The sequence below is a fragment of the Stegodyphus dumicola genome, chromosome 3 (genome assembly GCF_044657685.1).
Source record: "Stegodyphus dumicola isolate Sdum_Otavi_A_Nest chromosome 3, ASM4465768v1".
Taxonomy (NCBI): Eukaryota; Metazoa; Arthropoda; class Arachnida; order Araneae; family Eresidae; genus Stegodyphus; species Stegodyphus dumicola.
In genome coordinates this window covers 11,109,953-11,132,851 of record NC_140770.1, presented here as the reverse complement: position 1 = coordinate 11,132,851, position 22,899 = coordinate 11,109,953, and the positions used below count along the sequence as shown (strand labels likewise).

At 31.9% G+C, this 22,899-nt stretch overlaps 1 long non-coding RNA gene across 3 annotated transcripts in view; it reads left to right on the top strand.

The window, feature by feature from the left end:
• LOC118205202 (uncharacterized) overlaps positions 1-22,899 on the top strand; it is a 50,570-nt gene that overhangs the window by 4,118 nt on the left and 23,553 nt on the right. For all 3 annotated transcript variants that reach the window (XR_015040139.1, XR_015040141.1, XR_015040140.1), the window contains exons 2-3: positions 4,015-4,127; positions 16,854-17,049. This is a non-coding gene — a long non-coding RNA (uncharacterized LOC118205202). The remainder of the gene's footprint in view (positions 1-4,014; positions 4,128-16,853; positions 17,050-22,899) is intronic.

The following is a 22,899-nucleotide window of genomic DNA, read 5'->3' as shown; positions in this document are numbered from 1 at the left end:
AGCTATTTTCCTGATTCTCTGCTGCCAGATAATTTGCTCATCTGAGATATATTTAGATTCTGCATTTTAGAATGAAATGATGGTTTGCTTGTTTTTAGAAGAAGTAAGAAGATAGGTTCTTTGCCAAAAATTCTAAAAAACGATTGGCCATAATTTTTAAATTTTGCGGTAGTTTGAGCATTTACATGGATGCTGAAATTTGGTTACTTTGCACTTCTATGTATGTGTTGTGGTTTAATCATAACTTGACTTTTTAACTCTTATTTACTTTCTAACTATGTATATAATTGCACAATTTCATGTATCTAAAACTGTAGATTTAACTGCAAAGAAACTACATATGTAACTGTACCTATATATCAGTTAGTAAGTAGTCCTTGATCATGCTCGCTTGCAGAGCATTCTTCTTGTAACCTCTTTTTGTTAAATGTAAAAGTTTTTATGTTGTGAAGGTGATGAGCAATTTAATTAATTTAGTGAATTACATCTCTTCTAGTATAACAAACATGTGTTATGACCCGGTACATTAGAATCATGTACTGGATTTAGCATAGTGGTGACCCTGACATGATTATGATGTAAAGGGTTTTCCCAAAGTTATTTGCATAATGCAAATGAAAAGGAATTAGGAGAAGCCTTTAGTGAAAATAGAGATATTAAGTTTATGGAAATTTCCATTATTAATATCTTGGAAGCACATTGGAATGACAAAGGCAAATGACCTACTTTGGGTCCCATAGATGATAGTCGGATACATGACTAATAGTGTAATAGGTGTTCACATAACATGTTCCTCATACTGGAAAGAAAGCAATTAACTAATTAAATCACTCATCATCTTTATGACATAACATTTATATTTAACAAAAAGAAGTTGCGACATTGCTTGCATCTGTATGTGAACACAATAGTATATAGATATGGTTTCTTTACAAAGTTATAGTTTAGGTACATGAAATAGTGAAGTTAAATAAACAAAGTAAATAAGAGTTCAAAAGTCCCACTATGGTTAAATAGCCACATACGTATAAAATTCCATTTTGAAAAAAAGTTATGCTATTTGTTCTTGTAACTCTCTGTATTCTGTATTTTTCAATGTGCAAGGTACATACACTGAAGTGACAAAAGTCATGGGATACCTCCTAATATTTTGTCGGTCCTCCTTTCGCCCGGCAAAGTGCAGCAACTCAACGTGGCATGGACTCAACAAATCGTTGGAAGTCCCCTGCAGGAATATTGAGCCATGCTGCCTTTATAGACGTCCATAATTGTAAACGTGTTGACGGTGCAGGGTTTTGGGTACGAACTGACTTCTCGATGATGTCCCATAAATGTTCGATGGGATTCATGTCGGGCGATCTAGGTGGCCAGATCATTCGCTGGAATTGTCCAAAATTTTCTTCTAACCAATCGCGAACATTTGTGACCTGGTGACATGGCGCATTGTCATCCATAAAAATCCCATCGTTATTTGAGTACATGAAGTCCATGAATGGCTGTAAGTGATCTCCAAGTAGAAGGTATCCATTTCCAGTCAATGATCGGTTTATTTGCACCAGAGGACCGAGTCCATGCCATGTAAAAACAGCCCAGATTATTATGGAACCACCACCAGCTTGAACAGTGCTTTGTTGACAACTTGGGTCCATGGCTCCGTGGGGTCTGCGCCACACTCGAGCCCTACCGTCAGCTCTTACCAACTGAAATCGTGACTCATCTGACTAAGCCACAGTTTTCCATTCGTTTAGGGACCAACCGATACGCTCACGAGGCCACGAGAGTCATTGCAAGCGATGTCGTGCTGTCAGTAAAGGCACTCGAGTCGGTCTTCTGCTGGCATAGCCCAAGGAAGACAAATTTCGCCGTACTGTCCTATCGGATACGTCCCACATTGATTTTTGCGGTTATTTGACGCAATGTCGCTTGTCTGTGAACATTGACAACTCTACGCAGACGTCGCTGGTCTCGGTCATTAAGTGCAGGTGGTCACCCACTGCACTGTCCATGGTGGAATGTTATGCCTCAAATTAGATACTCTCTGCACACTCTTGACACTGTGGATTTGTTGAATGTTGTTGGATGTTGAATTCCCTAACGATATCCGAAATGGAACGACCCATGCGTCTAGCTCCAACTACCATTCCGTGTTCAAAGTCTGTTAATTCTCGTCGTGCGCCCATAATCACGTCAAAGCCTCTTCACATGAATAACTTGAACACAAATGAAAGCCCTGCCAAAGCACTTCGCGTTTATACATTTTCTATATGATACTACTGCCATCTGTATATTTGCATATTGCTATCCCATGACTTTTGTCACTACAGTGTATATGTGTAAAAAATGCTACTGCGAGATGTAACTCATTAGTCTACTCATAAATATTTTTTTAATGCATAAAGGTTCAATATTTATATTACTTGAATCTGAACAATTACTGAAAGGTACTGAAATAGCCATCCTTTTTACAGCTTTATTGCGTTTTTTTGCATTAACTGAATCAAGGTACTTAAATAATACAAGGTGCTATCTAAGTAGCCTTTACATAAGATTTTGGTGACATGTAAAATTTGCATAATAGATCAGGAGGTTATGTTTGCGAATTTTGGCAACCAAGCGTGACTGTCCTTTAATCTTCTTAGCATTATGGACATAAAAAGCTTTGGCCGTATGAAAGGGTGGCTTTCATATTCATTACACATGAAAACTTCTGCTAGCTTTTAATGTATCCAATTTCAATTTGGATGTATATTGAAGGAAAAAGAATCAAGGTATAAAGTGGTAGAGCTGTTTTTTGATAACTATCAAGAAAATACTATTTATTCTTGACATTTTGAGGAATTCTGAAATTTTTAGGGCTAAACCCGTAATGATTGGAGGGTTAAATGGAAGTACGTAATATAGATTACATTATATTTTTCTTTATTATAAGTAGTCATGTCTGTATTTTAACTATTCAAAAATCACCATAGTGATAATTGTGTTCTATATCTAAGAGATTTGTATTACACAATTCATAAGTCATTTGATTTTATTAAATTATGAAGACATTAACGTGTTTTGAATTTTTTAAGTACATTTAGTATGTAACAAATGTGATTACACATGTGTAAGAAAATTTGAAGTAAAACTGCTCGCATGTTGTGTCTTATCTGCATAATTTTGCATCTTAAAATTAGCATATTTATTGAAGAAAAGCCGAGTAATCTTCTGAATAGATGACAACAGAGTATTCTCCTGAATAGATTTTCTTTTGTACCATTATTCAATTTTTTAAAAATAAAATTACTTTTATTTAAAAAACAAATTATGTATCATGTACATACATAATCTTTGTTTCAACTATATGTTTATCCCAAAAGACAGTCAGTAAGCCTAATTGCATACGAGTTTTTGTTGTGGTGGAAATTTTGTAGTGATTGCTTTAATAAAGAATTGAATTCAAAGCATCTTTCCTTTAACGATTTTGAGGTAAAATAATGTATTCCTGCAGAAATTTCACCTGCCTTTCTTCTGCTATAAGAAAATCCTACAAGCATAAATTTTAAAATTGAGTTTTATGATAAAAATAAATCATAATTTTTCTGTAAAAGCTGTTTGAACTTGGAATACAACAAAATGCTTACGAAAATGGCGATGTTGAAAACTGAATATTTATCATGCGCATGGTTGCCTGAATAATTGTTATGTGCATGGTTACCAGAGTTGGGTGCATTCTGACAATTTCTACTAAAATGGTTGTGATGATACGAAAGCACCTTCATTTGAAGCACAGAGTAAAGGAAATGGACATTGAATCCACTCCAGATGATGGAAGAAGTCTGCCAGGAAGAATTTACAAAAAACTAAGACAGGATAAATATGTTTGGTTTAATTAATGGCAAATAATCATAAAATTTAAAAAAATCATTGAGCAAGGAAAATTGTGAACCTATTTTGGATAAATTCAGTATGGGAATTAGTTTAATCTTGTTACAAACATTTAATTGTTGATGTTTCTTTTTTTTTGCCTTTCAGATGACTTTTTTAAAAGATTGACACAGGATGTACGTAGAAGTTTTCATGTGGAAAATACTGTAGCAGTGATAAAGTTAGAAGGCTACATAAAGAATATTATGTGAAAAATAGTGGTAAGTCTTGTTCTGATTTATGTTGATAATGAAAAGGAATACATAAAAATATTTAACCTTAAATAGCATTAATTATTTATTACAGACCGAATTTTTTTATTTTCCTTATTTGATAGATTTCCGGCTTTGTGTATTGGCCATTATTATTATTATTATTATTTTTTATTGTATGTTAGATTCAAGACTTTGGATTTTTAAGAACTTTCAAGTCTTTTATCTATTTTGACTTTTGCTTTCTGGTATGCATCTCAAGTATTATTTTAATTCAGATAATTTTAATGAAAGAAAGTATTTGGAAATTAATATTTTAAATTTCTGAACTACTTTTTAGGCAAATAACATCTCGCATGATAAACATATTATATAATAAACTTTCTTGGGGAAAATAAAAAATGAGAAGAATCAAATGAAGAATTTATTAATTCATATAAAATAAAGAGGGTGCACTTTTAACTATTTATTTAGATACCTAGAATAATATATATTACAGAGCACTGGAATATTAACATAGTTCTATTTTTAAATGCATCCAAACAGTTGCTATTCACAAAGTACTAAATGTTAAATGTACCATTTACAAATTACTAAATACTAAATGCTACATCTTCTTTATTTTAAAGAGTTCAAAAGTTTTTATAAAGAGTCCAAAATCAGCCCAAATACCTCGCCGTCTTTCTAATCATTTTTCCACTTCTAGTTCTTTGCTCACTGTTCTTTGTATCTGAGTTAGCTGAATTTAGTAGTTCAGCTAGTTATGTTTTGATTTTTATGATATTTGCAGCAAACAATTTTAATTTTAAGATGATTCTCTTATTTACATGTAATGGAGGAATAATGGATAATTCTGCGTCTGTATCTATTAAAAAACTGGTAGTTGATTCTTTGCCGCTGATGAAAAAATGACAGTTCCACCCCTTGTCGCTCTGTCATCAATGAGAGAAGAGGGTCTTCTTTTCTAGATGTTTGTCTGTGATCCTGATGAGAAGTTATTTATTCTTTGCTGAATTTTTTTGTGATAGTAATAGATATCACTGGACTTGTTACCACTGTAATTCCCTATTTCTTGATTTGGATTGGGAATGATGATAAGGATAACTGCACCATTGTCTGGATAAAGTTGAAACTTAAAAGCTAATTTCAGTAATCTGTTTTTGTAAGCTTTCAGTCAGTTCCGTGTTTACCATTATGGATGAAGTAGCGGCTATGTAGGGGGTAATAGGATTTAATTCTCAAATCTTAATTTTTTTCTACAGATATCTGCCACATGTAGCTCATACTGAAGCACTACACAGAAAATATTAAAAAAAATTTAAAGTAAAAAAAGATACACATTCAAAATCCCTTGGTCCAATCAGCAACACAGAAGTCTAACACAAAACCACTCGTAAACTTGTCCATTTGCTGATACTAAATATGATGACATTTAAAAGACATTATGTTGCCTTTATCATTCCCAACTTGGATGTACCAGAAAAACTCATGTATTATAACCATCGCGCTTCCAAAACGTAGTGGTTATAATACATAATTTCACATAGTGTTTTACCATTTATATATTATACAGGCCTTAATCATTTAATTGACTTGCAAATACAACCATTTTCATGACTACAATAAAATTTGCTGATACAAAATTGCATGGCAATGCATTGCTTCTCCATGGAGTGATATTTTCTCTGTCAAGCACTATATGTAGAGTACATGTTTTTTGAGTGTTTGAAAAAGGTGGTAATATTGATCCTAGGCATGTATTTTCAGTTACAAAATTTCTTATAATAAAGTGAAGAAGTTTATAAAAAGATACTTATTTTGTTTCATAAAAAAAACTCTAACCATCAGTAGAAGGTTCCATAAAACAAAAATCGAACTTTTTACATATTCTTTAAAAAATAAAAATTTAAACTATTAAAATATTTACTAAGTTTTAGTTGGCCTAAAGCAAAAAATGACACATTTTTGTCGCCCAAAATTGGGAGCTGATTAAAGTGAATTTATTAATTTAGGTAATTTTTCCATTAAATTCAAAACTTCTGAGAATCTGAACTTTTATTATAAAAGTTGTTTTGTCAACTGATATTTCCATTTTGAATGAAATGGCATTTATTGGTAATTCACATCAAAGTAATGAAATGCAGATTGTGCAGCGGCACATTGATGCACATTTGATGATTGATGCTCAATTAACATAAAAGCACCAATTTTTCACGTTAAATTTCATTTGATCTAAGTTGATTTAATCTATTTTTGACATCTGTAGGAAGTTTCAGCCAGTAATTAATCAGTAAATATTTGTATTTAATTTTGTTTTACATCAACATATGGTGCATTACTCAGTTTAACCATAAAATTTTATGTTGATTGATTATTTAATGTTATTTTCCTCCTGCTTGAAAGTAATTTTATAAATTAAAGCATTTCTTCTTAGCTTGGGATTTTCTCAGTATAAAAGTGTAAGAAAATTACAAAATGAAATTTACCAAAGAACATAAACTTTAGAGTATCTCATTAAATATTAATATATTTTACATCAGAATCATATTATAAATATACTCGTTTACAAAATTAAGAGAATCTGTGCATGATGTTGAATTTCTGGAAAAACCAGTCGATAGATTTTAATGCAATTTAGAATTAATATATATTTATAACATAGAAAGAAATGTACCATTTTAAGTCGTTTTATGTACACATGATTATCAGTAAAGCACATAGTATAGGGATGTCGAAAATTCATGTTGTGACATCGAATTGAAAATGAGTCTAATGTGGGATATGGTCCCCTCTCAGAGCTACGCAGATCGTGCAGCATGATGGCGTACTGCATAGGAGGCAGTTGAGGAGTATCTGTGTAGTCAATCCCATTCCTGCAGAAAGGCAGTTTTTTAATGCCGGGATGATTCTTGGAGAGGGATAGCAAGATGAAATTACTCTCCCAATAGCGTCCCACACATGCTCTGTAGGATTAAGGTCAGGAGATATGGTTGGCCAATCCAAATAGCAAATATTCTCATTTTCCAGGTAATCTTTGAGCAGCTGAGCCTTATGTGGATGAAGGTTGTCACCCTTTATCAAAAACCCAGGATCATTTGTGCTCCAGGGGAGTCCAACATAGGGCTATAAGATCTCTCTATACCCCACAGCAATCAAGAACCTTTGTCAAACACATGCGGTGGTGTGCGACCATCCATCATAATGCCAGTCCAAGCCATTATCCCTCCATCACTGATCTTTTTCCGTGATGAGTAGGGATGGTATGATGTTCCAGACTGTCTCCAGATACAGGTATGCTGAGAATCGGTGTCCAGGTTGAATCTCAACTCATCTCTAAAAAGTACAGTCCTCTACTGAAGTCTGGTACAAAACACATGTTATCTGTGCCATGCTAAATGCACTTTCTTGTGTACTGCACTGAGCGAGACGCATGAGACCTTCAGGCAACTATAGATTGTGAAACTTGGGTTACAGTGGCAGCATACAGCTGAGTGAGAGCTGTGAAGCTGTTGCAGTCCTGTGTCACCATGCTCAAAGTGTCAAATAACACTCCTCATTTGTAATCGTGAATCTTGGTTGATCTTGCCAGGTTTCCTCCATGTGGATCCAGTGTCTGAAATTTCCACAAATAGCAGATGACACTGGGCATTACATTGAGCACTGTAGACGCATGTGCTTTGTAACAACCTGCACTTGTGATTTGGCTTGGATGTGACAGTTCTCCATCTCATTCCATCATTCATATGTTTGTGTTATTTTACCTGATACATTATAGAATTTACCCAACTCTAGCAAGAAACATGGTGAATGTCATGAAGCAGTATGAGCACACAAATTGCTGGAAATTCCTTATATCTCCTCTACACTGACAGCTCCGCAGACAAACACATGTACACTTATGTATTTGAATTTGAATATCTGTATAATTCTTCGGCGGCATAATTTATATTTTTAGTGTAATACATTCCATAAAAATATATGTAATTTGCAATTCCTCTAACTTTTGCACACGAGTGTAGTTGGGTAACCTGAGTCATGCATCAGAAAACAGATGTGAGTTAATTTCAAGTTCTTTTGAAATGGTGCTGCCATGCAGTTTGAAAACCTGCTGGAAATTCTTGGTTTATCATATTACGAGGTTGACAGCTATGGATAGTTGTTCCAAAATAACTAGTATACTGTTGGAGATTAAATTTGAAAAAGCACTAAGCATTTATGGTAAAAATATATTTACAGGTACCCCTTGGCGAAAATTGGCGGTAAATGGATACCGAGTTTGTGCAATTCTTTGGCTTGTGTAGTGGTGATTTCTGTGGCAAAAATTGCTGCTACACAAAGTCAAAATAACAAGACAAAGAATTGCACAAACTCGGTATCCATGTACACAACAACCTATTTTCATTTAAAAAACATCAGAGAATTGTACAAACTTAACATTGCACACTTCCTTGACTTTATCCATGTACACATCGACCTATTTTCACTTAGAAAAAACATCAGAGAATTGCACAAACTTGGCATTGCACACTTCCTTGACTTTGTCCATCGAACTATATTCACTCAAAAAGTCAAAGGAGCAGCCAACAACAATATATATATATATATATATAATCTCAATAAACTACATTTTAAATCAAACAATGAAATAACATAATAAAGGAAATTGATCTTTGCCTTACACAAAGGAAATATCCACTAACCTTATTGACGAATTAACATGTCTTCAGTCAAACAAAATTCCTTAACAGCATCCAAAATCTTCCTAAAATTATTGAACTTGAATCTGTATACTGGCATTGCCACATAAATATACAAAATAAGAGTAAAAAATATCCTCCGTAGCGCCGTTTATCATCCAACGTTCGACCATGCGCATTTCCTTCCTACAAACAGGACACTTATAATGGCTACTAAGTAAACCTTCATTTACACACCAGTCAAGTAATGCTCTTTTCCCCTTTCTTTCCAAATCGTACAGAAACTTCAAATGAATCTTATCATATTCAGCCATTTTACCATCTAAACCAGGGTTTCTTAAACTGTAACTCGTGCGACTTGCAGCAGGGGGTCGTCAAAAATTTCAGCAGTTTTGATATTTCTTTAACTTATTATAATAATTTTACAATTACCAAATATTTTTACACAATGTAGGTGAAAATAGATAAAGATAAGACGATACAGACAAAGGTAAAAAACAGAAACATTTCGACGCATTCTTTTTATAATATAAACATTAATTTTCCTTGCTTTGCACATGATGCTGTCATTTCATCTGTTACTTATTTCACATTTCACATCGTTCTATGTCTTAAAATTAGAAATTAAAGTTAATGACCTAAAACTGGAATAGTATATTACAGTACAACTGAAAAAATTGACAGTTTCACTTGCATATTTGTTGGATTTGCGCAATATGGGGTTCCACAAAATTTTTGTAAATATTATGGGATTCTGGGGGGTCACGAAAAAATGCAATTGATAGAAAGGGGTTGCAACTGAAAAGAGTTTAAAAAACTCTGGTCTAAACCACAAAACAACCAATATACTTCCTAACCAACACACACACAAGCCTTTACGAATTTACCACAATCATGCAACTGATTATGTCATAATAGGGTTTCCATAACATTCAACTACTCGGGCTACCATAAATGAAACAACAACTTGGTGATAAATGAAACAACAACTTGGCGATAAATGAAACAACAACTCGGCGATAAATGAAACAACAATTTCACGATAATACAGGGGTATCCTTTTTTCTACTCTAACCAGCACTTGCACATATAAACTAAGTAATCAGTTTTTTTCAAAAAAGTTAGAATAGGAGGGAGGGTTCAACTCAAAAAGTGAATCCTCTGTCCCTTATTTCTCTGACCTCTAGGTCTCGTCAGAGTAAATTTTATTTTAAAAAAAATTTTGAAGTATGGGATATCATGTTGCATATGGATGCCAGAAATAGAATGTCTAAGATGATTCCTTGGATTACTTTTCATGGAATTTAGTAAATACGTTTTAAAATGTCACTGTGTCATGCATTTTCTATTCCAGGCAGGGGGGGGGGAAAGAGAGGCTTCAATTATGTTAAACATGTTTTTCTGTTTCTAATAATATCAGTGTGCAATGATATATGCTAGAATTTAAACTGTGCTATTTGAACCCTTTAAAGAGTTTGTCGACAAACTTCATGACAAGTTAGAAATTAATTTTTGCTACTTTTGTGAATTGTAAAAGTATTAAATAAAGTATTTTTTTTTCTTATTTATTATGCATTTTTGTGGATTGTGAACTGTTATGAATATGATTTGTGCATTTACTCAAGATAAATTTTCTGTTATAAATTATTTGTGTAAAATATAAAGTGTATGATATTTGTGTAAAGTGTGTGTATTTTTAAAACTTATACATTTATTGTTCAGTATAATGATGAAAGTAAGTAAAATATTTATTATAATTTAACATTTGAAAAAATATATCCAAAAATTTATGTACTTAATTTCTTTAATTGAAATTGAATTTAATTTCTTTGATCAAAATTCATAAATTTGAAATAAGTATAAAAGAAAATCTTGAATTTACATAAAACTATTTTATTTTGCTTTAATATTTATACCTCACTGATGATATGTTACTTAATATGTGAATTACATAGTTTATTACTTTAGTTTATTGCAGCTTAAAGCTGAATTATAAAGTATACTGGAATAATAACTTTCCTATTCTTGAAAACATTTTTACATGAAATAATTTTTTATTAAATTATGATAATATTGTAAATAGATGAGAAGTATCTGTTTCTAAAGGAAAAATTGGAAAGTAACAGCATTTAGCTATAGTATATATATGCATTTAAATTTCATACTATTTCTTAATAATTTCCTGTATTTGGTAAATTAAATATATCATCTTTATTACTTTGCAGCAAAAATTTGACAATTAAGCTGAATTTAATTGTAAATTTAATACATTTTAACTTAAAAATCCATACATGGAACATCTTAGAAGCAATTGTTTTTCATTGGCATAGAATGGTTGTTTGATCTCGTAAACATGGCCACTGCTTGTTAGGCAGGTGCAAACTCTTCCTCTTTCTTCCTTGTGCAAACTCTTCCTCTTTCTGTTGTAACCTCTGGTTTCTTTTTCAAAAATTATGGAAAAATTACTGAAGCTGTTGGCAGTAGTTATCTGCAAATTTTCAGAAATAGAATCTATTGTACAGAAGAACTTTTGTATAATACAGTCAAAAGTCGTTAATTCGGACACCCATAATCCGGAATGATCTATAATCCGGACCTCAAAGCTAAAAACTTTCTGCGCATGTGCCGCATTGACGCAGGCGCAGAGGCGTTTAAGCGTGCGCATAAGACCTTTATGACTGCGCATTTGCGTGTGCACAAGCACAGAATACATTTTCACTGCGCGTTTAATGTATAACGGACGGTATAAGCTAAAATTATCTAATTGTCTATTTCAGTTAATGTTGATGATTGCGTTGTTCCTTAATCTTCGAATTGGATCCGGCTTATTATTTTTTGCAGACTGTAAGAGCAATTTTATAAAAGTAAGCTTGAACTTTCGATATGTCAAATAGAATTTCTGATGCTGGAGCTCCCAAAGGATCTACGAAAACGAAAGTATGTTTCGATGTCCATCAAACAAAAAGTGGAATTGCTCCAAAAAATGGATAAAGGCATATCCTTTGTTTATCTAACCGTTCCGAAATCTGTTTATCAATTTCACGCTGCTCTGCGTGGGGGGGAGGGGGAACGTGGCAGCGCGCAATGAACTGGAAGTTGATCTGTCAACACTATCGTTATCTTCAGGGCAGATGTTTTTATTTTATTCAGCTTATAATTCCTTATTAAATGTAGTATTTCATCTCGATGTACTTCGTCTTTGATATGGTTTAAATCAAATTTCTCATCATTATAAATATCACGAATACAAATCAAATAGTTTTCTGGTTGCAATTTTCTAATTTCGGCTATGCATAATGTATGCTTTACGCATGCGCGCGTTGAAAGAAATGTTTAATAAAGTAAACAAATAAATATTAAGCTTTTTTTTTTTTTTTGTAAATTTTAATACCCTTTAGATCATAATTGCTCATTATTTTATAAATTACGGTTTTATAGTTTTAATTTTATAATTTCTGCATACCATCTTACCAGATTTAAACTTATGATCTATTATCCTGAAAAATCGATAATCCGGAATCACCGAAGTCCCGACGAGTTCGGATTAAAGACTTTTGACTGTATAAGGTGAAAAAATAAATTCATTAATTACACGTGAACTTGTTTTCGAAACACGTTTCAGAAGTGCCATTCAATACAAAAGTGGCATTGATAAGCATTGATAGACAAGTGGTTTTGTACCAATGAAATAAAAGCTTGCATTTGTAAGATCAGAAGTATTAATAGTGGTGGCCTGTTTTGGTGTCTATAAAAGGTTCTAGGTATGTGAAGATAAATTATTATTCTAAGATAACCACTCGCAGCCAGTGTGTGTGGGAGGAGGGTCTTCTTAAAGAGAAGTTCGGTTAGAGTAGATTTAAGGGTGCCCCTTGTATTTTCACGAAGTTGTTGTTTATATATCGCCAAGTTGTTTCATTTATGGTAACCTGAGTAGTTGAATGTTATGGAAACCCTATTATGACGTAATTGAATGTGTGATTGCAGTGAATTTAAATGATGGGAAAAGATTTGCAAGGGCTTGTGGTGTGTGTTGTTTAGGAAGTTTGTTGCTTGTTTTGTGGTTTAGATGGTAAAATGGCTGAATGTGGTAAGATTCATTTGAAGTTTCTGTATGATTTGGAATGAAAGAGGAAAAGAGCATTAATTGACTGGTGCATAAATAAAGGTTTGCTTAGTAGCTATTATAAGTGCCCCTTTTATAAGAAGGAAATGCGTATGGTTGAATGTCGGAGGATACCAGTACTAAAGAGGATATTTTTTACTCTTATGTTTGTGAATTTATGTGGCGATGCCAGTATACAGATTTTGGTTCAGATAATTTTAGGAAGTTTTTTGATGCTGTTAACGAATTTTATTTGACTGAAGATAGGGAAATTTCTAAATGAGGTAAGTGGATATTTCCTTTGTGTAGTGCTAAGATGAATTTCCTTTTTTATGTTATTTGATCGTTTAATTTAAAATGTAGCTTATTGAGATTATATATTTTTCGTTGGCTGCTTTGAATTTTTAGGTGAAAATATTGGGTTGGCAACTAAGTAATTGAGGATTTTTTTTAGAAAATCAAAGACAATTTTTTCATGGAACTAAATAACTTTATTCTGTAATGTATTGCCCATTTTGATCAATGACCTTTTGCCATCTTTCAGGCAGCATCATAATCTCACGTTCATAAAACTTCTGGTTTTTACTAGCAAAAAACTGAATCAGATACGATTTGACATCATCATCATTATTGAAATTTTTACCATTCAAGGAGTTTTGTAAAGATCGAAACAAAAAGTAATCAGATGGTGCAAGGTCAGGACTATATGGTGGATGTGGCATAACATCCCAACCAAGCTCCAATAATTTTTGCCAAGTGACCAAAGATGTGTGTGGCCTTGCATTGTCATGATGGAATACAACACCTTTTCGATTTGTCAATTCGGGCCACTTTTCTTCAACTGCATTGTTTAATTTCGTTAGTTGTTCAATGTAGACATCAGAATTGATCGTTCGGTTGGGTGGTAAGAGTTCAAAGTAGACAATTCCTTTGTAATCCCACCAAACGGATAACAAAACCTTCTTTTGATGAATATCAGCTTTTGATGTTGTTTGAGTTGGTTCACCTGGCCTCCTCCGCAATCTTTTCCGCTTGATATTGTTGTAAACAACCCATTTTTCATCTCCAGTTATCAGTCATTTTAAAAACGGATAATTTTCATTACATTTCTTTAGCAAATCGCAGCTGTTAATGCGTTGTGTTAAATGCGTTTCTTTCAGTTCGTGAGAACCCATGTATCGAGTTTTTGAACATAGCCAAGTTGTTTTAAGTGATTTCCAATGCATGTATGTGATACATGAAGCTTCTCTGCAATCTCACGTGTTGTACTCTGATGATCCGAATCGATTATTGCTTTGATTAGGTCGTCATCATCTTCAACTGGACGACCAGAGCGTTTTTCATCTTTGAGTGAAAAATCACAAGAACGAAATTTGGCAAACCAATTTTGACACTGCCGTTCTTTTAAGGCTTCGTCACCATAAATAGCACATAACTTTTTATGAGCTTGCGATGCTTTTTTCCCTTTGCAGAAATAAAAAAGCAAAATATGACGAAAATGTTCCTTTTGATTTTCCATTTTTCAACGAACGCCAAATGAAAACTACGCAACCGATCAAAAAACGTTTTTTACTGATTGATAGAATTGCTAACTATCAAATAACAAAATGGTTTTTACATTTGAACTACGTCTGTAACCTAAAAATTCGGCTGAAGCCATCTATGAATGAAATCCGCAATTACTTAGTTGCCAACCCAATAGATCGATGTGTGCATGGGCAATGTCAAAGAAGTGTGTAATTCTCTGATGTTTCTTTAAGTGAAAGTTGGTCGTTGTGTACATGGATGCTGAGTTTGTGGAATTCATTTATTTGTTATTTTGGCTTTATGTTGTGGTTATTTTTGGCATGAAATTGAACAAATTCGGTATCCACATGTACCGCCAAAAATCTGCAATTTTTGCCAAGGGGCACCTGTAAATATATATTTACCAGAAATTCAATATAGTGTTTATTTATGATCTTAGAAATATTGGTAAATTTCAGAATTAGTTATGTGAAGTTGGGTGGCTGTCATGACAGGGTTTATTTTATTTTGAATATGAAGAATAAAGGACAATGATGAATATGTTCTGATAAATATATGAGAATTGGATGCGGAGCAGAAATCAAAATGGTACGTGCTATAATAAATGTATTTTTTTTAATATGTTGGATGCCATAAAATTTAATTTATTTAAAGCATATTTATTTCAAAAAGAACACAAGATCAGCAGAGTGCTTGCTGTTAATCATTTTGAAATTGTATATTATTCCACTTTGGAATTATGGGTGTGAAGGCCTCATGATTGTGCAGACAGAAAACATGTGGAATAAATGTAACTTTTGTAATTATTTTTTGTTCTTTTGAAAATATATTATTCCCAAAACATGATAGACAAACTTTTGAGACCATACAGTTGTTGCGTTGTCATAAAATGCTTTTAGAGGTTGCTCATGCATGTTTGGTAATAATCTCTTGTATGAGAAATAATACTATGAATGGGAATATCTTGTATGGCTTTTCATACCACTTCCCTCTTCACAGTTTAAGCTTGAAATTACTTCATCAGTGTATTTTACGGTGAACTCTTTCATGTATCTGAACAACATTTTCATGAAGACGAAGTAAAATGTAGTGCTGAAAGATAATTAATAAGTGTTATGAGAAAATTAGATTTCTTCTGATCTTCCATGTCTTTTCTTCTATCATATGCTTAGTTAGCAGTGTATCTTCACAGAAAAAATTGCAGCATTTTTATGTTTTGAATTGAATGGAAACATTTTCAGGATTTATGGAGAAAATGTCCGATACCTGTCGTATGAAAGAAGCAGATTGGAGCAAAAGATAAAAACAATTGGAGATCGGATAATTTTATGATAAAATTGCAATTAGTGCAATTTTTTTATCATGTGTTTATGGTTATCGTTGATTGCAAATTTGCTTTGAGAAAATACCATCAGACTTCTTTCGATCAGTGTAGCTTAAGCCACAATCAGAACTTTAAACTGTTTAAAAAATTATGTGATTGAGAATCTGCAAGTTTTGCGATCTTCCAAATTCTAATTTGAAACCCAATTTGATAACAAATGAAATTCCCTTTGCTTCTGTTTACAAAAGTGATTTGTGATTGTTGGATGCATATTTAATATTTGCATTCCTTTTTTTTTTCTTTGTATATTTTATTTCCTCACTGCTTAATTTTATGTTATAATTTTTGCAATAATCTTGTTACTGGCAACGTGCTTTATTTACTATTAAGTTTGTGTGAGTGGCAACAGTTGTTCATGTTTATGTTTCAGTAGAATAGCGTTCTTAGCCGCACTGCGCTGCAGGCAATTTTTCTCTTAAATATTTCATCTTTTAGAATAACAATAAAGTTTATTATACAAAGCTGATGCTTTTTAGTTCAAGGCAACTAGTGATTTTTTTTTTTTTTTAAAGCAGAATTACAGTTTTTGTTGCCATATCTTTAAAAGTTTTACCTGTTTTACTGATTACATTTTTACTATATAACACTTTGCTATTGATTTTCTTCCTGTTTTAAATAGAAATATGACAGTATTGCTGTGCAAATGCATGACTAAACACTATCCATCAGATCTTTGCAGATGTTCCCTTAAAAAAATAGTGAGGAATTTATTTTAAAATAGTTTTCAACATACTTATATATTTATCTTCATGCTGTTTTGCAGGTTTTCAGAAACCTTTTAAAATAACTTTTGTAAATATATATATATTATATTTAAACTGACTTGTTTAGTCTACGATTCCTTTGAGAAACCTTCAAATTGGATAAACAACAAAATAAATGATACTGAAAAATTCTAATGTACTGAGTAGAAAGATAACTTGATGTAACATCTTGCGCTGTTGTTACATAGATATATTCTTAATAACATATAAATACTTTGTTTATAATTTTTCATGGTGTAATTAATATATTATGTGTTTTAGAAAGTTCCTGGTTGAGCTTCATTAGAGACAGCATGCTTCGATCTTCAGGAATCATCGATAAGTGCAAACAATATATCTTTACCTTTGATAAATCTGAAAAGAAGAAAAGAGTAGAAAGGTAGAAGAAGAGGAAACTTTCGTTGCCAGTAAATAGTGCAAACTCGTCATCTTTCAAGTTGAACCCGAAGAATACAAGGTAATAATTGAGATTCTAAATTTTGCTATATGATGAAGAAAATTGCTTTTTTTAAAAATATCAGTTATGCTTGCTACTAGTTATCACTATAAAGTTATTGATAAGTGGATGATCCTTCTAATTAATAGCATATATTAATTGTTTATGCATACATATGTTTGTATGTGTGTTTAAAATCATGAACATCTAGATATGACAAATAAAATTTTCTGTTTGTAGATACTATTCCGTTTTGAGGACCGTAAAAAAATTGCAGCAAAAATATATGCGCAAAAGCGCCAAATCTAGCAAACGCGCCCATTTAACAGCGCGCCAAATCTAGCATACGCACTGATTTCAGATTGCATAAGTTTATATAGTTCTATATTTCTTAAGGCGCCATTGAAATACTAGTTTAATTTTTAAATCCTTTTTTGATATCCTATGGATTTAACAATTTGGAAATTGCCCATGACTAAGAGTCTGTGACAGAATTTTGGGTAAAGAATCACCAATCATGTTTTTAAGAATTGCATATGCTCCATATCCATGTACACATCAACCGATTTTCACTAAAAAAAAAAAAAAAAAAAATCCCAGAACTGCACAAAAATGGCACTGTGCCCACCTTGACTTTATCTATGTACACATTGACCTATTTTCACTTAAAAAGTAAAAGAAAATGGACAAAAATCCAGTTGTTTTTACCTGTGTAAAAAGTGGCAAACAAATAAGTGGGCGATTCTGCATTTTACTGAGAATTTTTTCAAAGAAAAGGCATTATTCATTATATAAAATTATGCTTGAACAACCAACGAGATGAAATTATGCTTTAGCGATAACTCAGTAGCGAAATAGCGATGCAGGCTTCCATTCAGTTATGTTTAGCAATTTTTATATAATAAATTATAATAATGATCTGAAATAGTTATTTACTATTACGCTTCCATTCAGTCATGTTTAGCCTTTTTCATATAAGTTATAATAATAAAAAGTATTATATGAAATTAACCTTTCATCTCGATTAAAATATCAATCTTAGGTAGTTATTTACTATTATACTTCCTTTCTTGCGTTAGGGCTGCCACAATTATTTTTGGCAGCACTGGCATCAACAATAGTTTGGCGATTTTTTATGGCCCTTAAAACTGAATAGTACCATAAAATGATATATATATGCACAGTGTGAAAATAAAACACACAGTTTTATTCTGTGAAGATTCCAGACATATTTGGCTTTTAAGTTTTGGTTCATTTTGATTTTTAAAAGAGCCATTTTTATTCAAGTCCTGCAGGATGGAAGGATAGGAGATGCCCAAACTGGGTCTTCCCATACACTTCCCTGAAACAGTGATATAGCCCTCTTGTTTATCAAAACATTCAATGATTTACCATTAAGGATTTATAAGTTTTGACATGTTCAGAGGTAAACATTTTGTAATTATGTCGTAAATATAAGTATAAATGTATATATTTTCTTATGCTACAATATTTCAGAGTTGTAACTATATTAAAGAATGCATTTTTAAAGAGCATTTCATTCTAAACTGAATTAAATACTATACTTTTCCAGTACTCAGAATACTTTTAATTTGAATGAAATGTTTCCATAAGTTTTTGCATATTACATTAGAAAAGAATTTTAAGGTAATTCGATTTTGTTTCGTCAACAAGTGCAAAAATTAAAATCAAAGTTTACTTTATTATTGATTTAAAATCATGCGTTATTTCTTTTATATTGACAGAGCCTCCTTCTGAAATAATTTTTCAAATATCAGATGATTTTCTTTTTAATGTAACCCAGCTTCTGAGGCATCTTTAAAACCAAAAATCATAGTCATGCTGTTTGTTTCATTTCAAATTAGAGCACCTTTTATTTAAATAGTTAAATGTGTTAAATATTGATGCCAATTTCTGATTTCCATGTACTTTCTATGAGAATTTTGGGAAAGTATTAAAAAAGAGGGTTATTAATATTATTTAAAACTTGTAACTGAATTATTATAACATGTAAGGAAATCATTCTTTTAATACTTATCAGATTTTTTTTATCCTTGAATTCAACAATACACATTTTAAATATTCTACTGTATTATAGGTATGTGTTTCATAGACCGTGCTTTATGACACCTTTTAAGAGATTGCTTATTAGTATTAAAAATTCTTGCTTAAATAGTTTTATAAATATATTTTTCAACAAAATTTTAATTTGTTTATAATTAAATGCTGCGAACATTATGTATCTAGATAATATTTGTAATCATTATAAATTTAGGTGCATTTAATAACTATATTTTTTCACAGTAACATTCACAGAGTTTATCAATGAATAAATCCTTGATTTCCAAATATATTTTTAAATAATTTTATAAATATTTATGCTTACATACTTAACCCTATTTATAAAATTTAACTTGACTTATTTGGAACATAAAATAAAAGTGGAAAATACGTTATCAAGGACATCAAAAGAAATGTAAAAATTTTAATGCTTTTACCAGTTAGTTATAAGGAAATTGAGCCTTAAAGTCTTTTTTTTTTTTTTTTTTTTGTGATATTTGCATATTTTTAAGGTATTTTATGCTATTTATCATTCTTCATCCATAACAGAAACATTTTGCAAAATTCTATATTTTTATAATCCAGTAGCTTGGACTTTTATAAAACATTAATAATCAAAGTTGTTGCAAGCTATCAAAAGATTGCCAAGATGTGATTTGTGCAGAAATGCCATTAAACTATACAAACTGCTATTGCCCATCCAGCAATGAATGTTTCTTTGCACAAAAGTGTTCCTGCTTTTCAACTTGTGTGAAATTGTACTGTGCAGAAGTACCATTAAGTCACTGTCAAGGTACTGTGTTCCAGATGTAAGCAAAAGTGCCACACCCCCTTAGACTATCAAAACTTTGCAGCACTGCATCAATCCTGGTGCAAGGAAGGTGTCTCTTATTCCTTCCTCTGCAGCTAAAATAGATAAAGTTATGGAAGTCTAACAGTTTTGCTTCACATTAGTTTTGTTGTGTTTATTCGTTGGAAGGGCTGGTTGCTTGAAGTTTCTTTTCCCTTTAATCACATTCACATTTTCCCTTGGTTTTCCATGGCTGAAAAAAATCAGCCAGAATTAGGAAACTGCTTTTTGAGCTTCAGAATTTTTTTATATCATTATAATCTATGTTTTGTTCATTATATCACTATTATTCTTGTACTAGCCTTACTTATAAGCTTGAAATAACTTTTCCTTTTCTTTTTTTAAATATTGCTTAGCTGCTGCAAGATTTGCTTTCACATCTGTAAATTTAGATAGGTTCTGAAACCGACTTTCTGCTCACATGAACTAGAAAAATAATTATTATTTAGAAATAATACAAGAAAATTTGATTTAAAGTGGGAATTAAAATATAAAGTTTAATTCCCACTTTAAATCAAATCTGTATAAGACAGAACAGTGTTGCTATTGCATGCTGTAATTTAGTTTGTAATTTTGAGAGGATAAATTTACTCTAATTCTACTGAACTTTAATCTTTGGTATGTTACTTAGTTAATCAGAAATGAAACATAGCAGTCTACCATACAAGATTTAACATATTGCAAATGGTATCAGGATAAAACAAGATTTTGGAATGATGTGTTCGCAACGTGCTTGGCAAGTTCTTCTATACCAGGGAAAATTGGCCAGAAGAAATTGTTACTTATTTAACATAATTACTTTTTTATTTTATTCGCTTATAACATTATTAGATACTAATATTTTCATTCTGTATTTAAATTGTGCCTCATTTATATGCTTGTAGTAACCATCAGTGGCATATGGGTATACATTTTTGACATCTCTCAGTCTGGGTGGATTTTGAAATTCAGTTTTGATTTATAAAGCTAACAATTGAAAATTAACATATTCAGAAAAAAATGGAGCAGAAGGAATGAATTAATTAGTGCTAAAGACTAAATCTGCATTATCTTTGAAAAACATATCATAACAAATTAGAATTTTTTCCACTCCACATTTCTATTTTGTAATTTTGAATGGATAAAATATAAAAGAAGAAAAAAAATTGTTGCAGTGACACGGAGCGTGAAGGACAGTTCAGATGTTTCTCAAATTTATTACATTATTCATGTTACATTTCTCAAACTGTATGCACTCATTTCGACCTTACAACAGAATGTAATGCATTGCAAAAGCATTGACGAAGTATGATTTTTGGAAATGTTGAGCTCTGTATTTGAAAAGTATCATAAAAAGTGCTATATCATTATCCACCCCTCCCAAGTTACTTGCTGCTTCTTGTTAGTCAGAACTTAACCTCTTTGCTTTAATCATCTGTAATGACTAGAGATTTTACCACTTTCACTACATTTTCTGGGAAAAAAAAATATTTAATTAATTTGCATTTGAGTGCAGAATTAACAAAATACAGTCAAAAGTCTTCAATCCGGACTCGTCGGGACTTCGGTGATTCCGGATTATAGACCATCAGTTTAAATCTGGTAGGATGGAATGCAGAAATTATAAAATTAAAAATATAAAACCGTAATTTATGAAATAACGAGCAATTATGATCTAAAGCGTATCAAAATTTACGAAAAAAAGCTTTATATTTATTTGTTTACTTTATTAAACATTTCTTTCAACGTGCGCATGCGCAAAGCATTTATTACGCAGTCGTAATTAGAAAATTGCAACCAGAAACTATTTGATGTGTATTCGTGATATTTATAATGAATTTGATTTAAATCATATCAAAGACAGACTACATCGAGATGAATACTACATTTAGTAATGAATTATAAGCCGAATAAAATAAAAACATCTTCCTTGAAGATAAGGATAGTGCTGACAGATCAACTTCCAGTTCATTGCGCTCCGCGTCGTCCCCCCCCTCGCAGAGCAGCGTGAAATTGATAAACAGATTTCGGAATGATTAGAGAATCAAAGGATATGCCTTTATCCATTTTTTGCAGCAATTCCGCTTTTTGTTTGATGGACATCGAAACATGTTTTCGCTTTGTAGATCCTTTGGTAGCTCCAGAATCGGAAATTCTTTTTGACATAATCGAAAGTTCAAGCTTAACTTTTATAAAATTGCTCTAACAGTCTACAAAAAATAATAAGCAGGCGCAATCTGCAATATTAACTGAAATAGATAATTAGATAATTTTAGCTTAGCTTATAGTGTTTGTTATACATTAAACGCGCATGCGTAAACGTATTATGTGCATGCGTTAACGCATGCACAGAAAGTTTGTAGCTTTGAGGTCCGGATTAAAGACTTTTGAGTGTGTTTACTTTCAAATAAGTTAAGCTGTTAATTTCTTCCGTTTAATTTGACTATAGTGGAAGAAACATATCTCTTCCAAAAGAAAACCAACCTTGTTACAAACTCATCCACGAAGTCCACTATTCGTGCACAAATAATTATAGTGCCCTTTGCATTAGATATTTGAGTCTTAATCTATTTTCTTAAAAAGTGTATTTCTGCTGCAAAATTTGTCATTAAATGGTACTCAGGTTAGTTATTTAATTATTTGTAATCAATCCTTAGAAGTTATCTCTACGTATGATGTGAGTTACTGCTTTTGCTTAAGCATTATTTTGGATACAAGATACAACACAAACATTTAAAAACTAACATTAACATTATTCCTTAGATCTAACAAGACTTGAAATAATACAAACAACTTATCTCTGGTGCTTCGGCAGCTTGTCGGAACTTTATATTAAATATTGTGTAATAACTGGGTTACTACTCCAGCAAATCTACAACACTTACCACGTGAACGTCAGTCTTTTATGAATCGTGCTGATTATTATTTTACTTCTCAATCTAACCCATGCCACTATACATAAAATCTAAAGCTTAAATGTA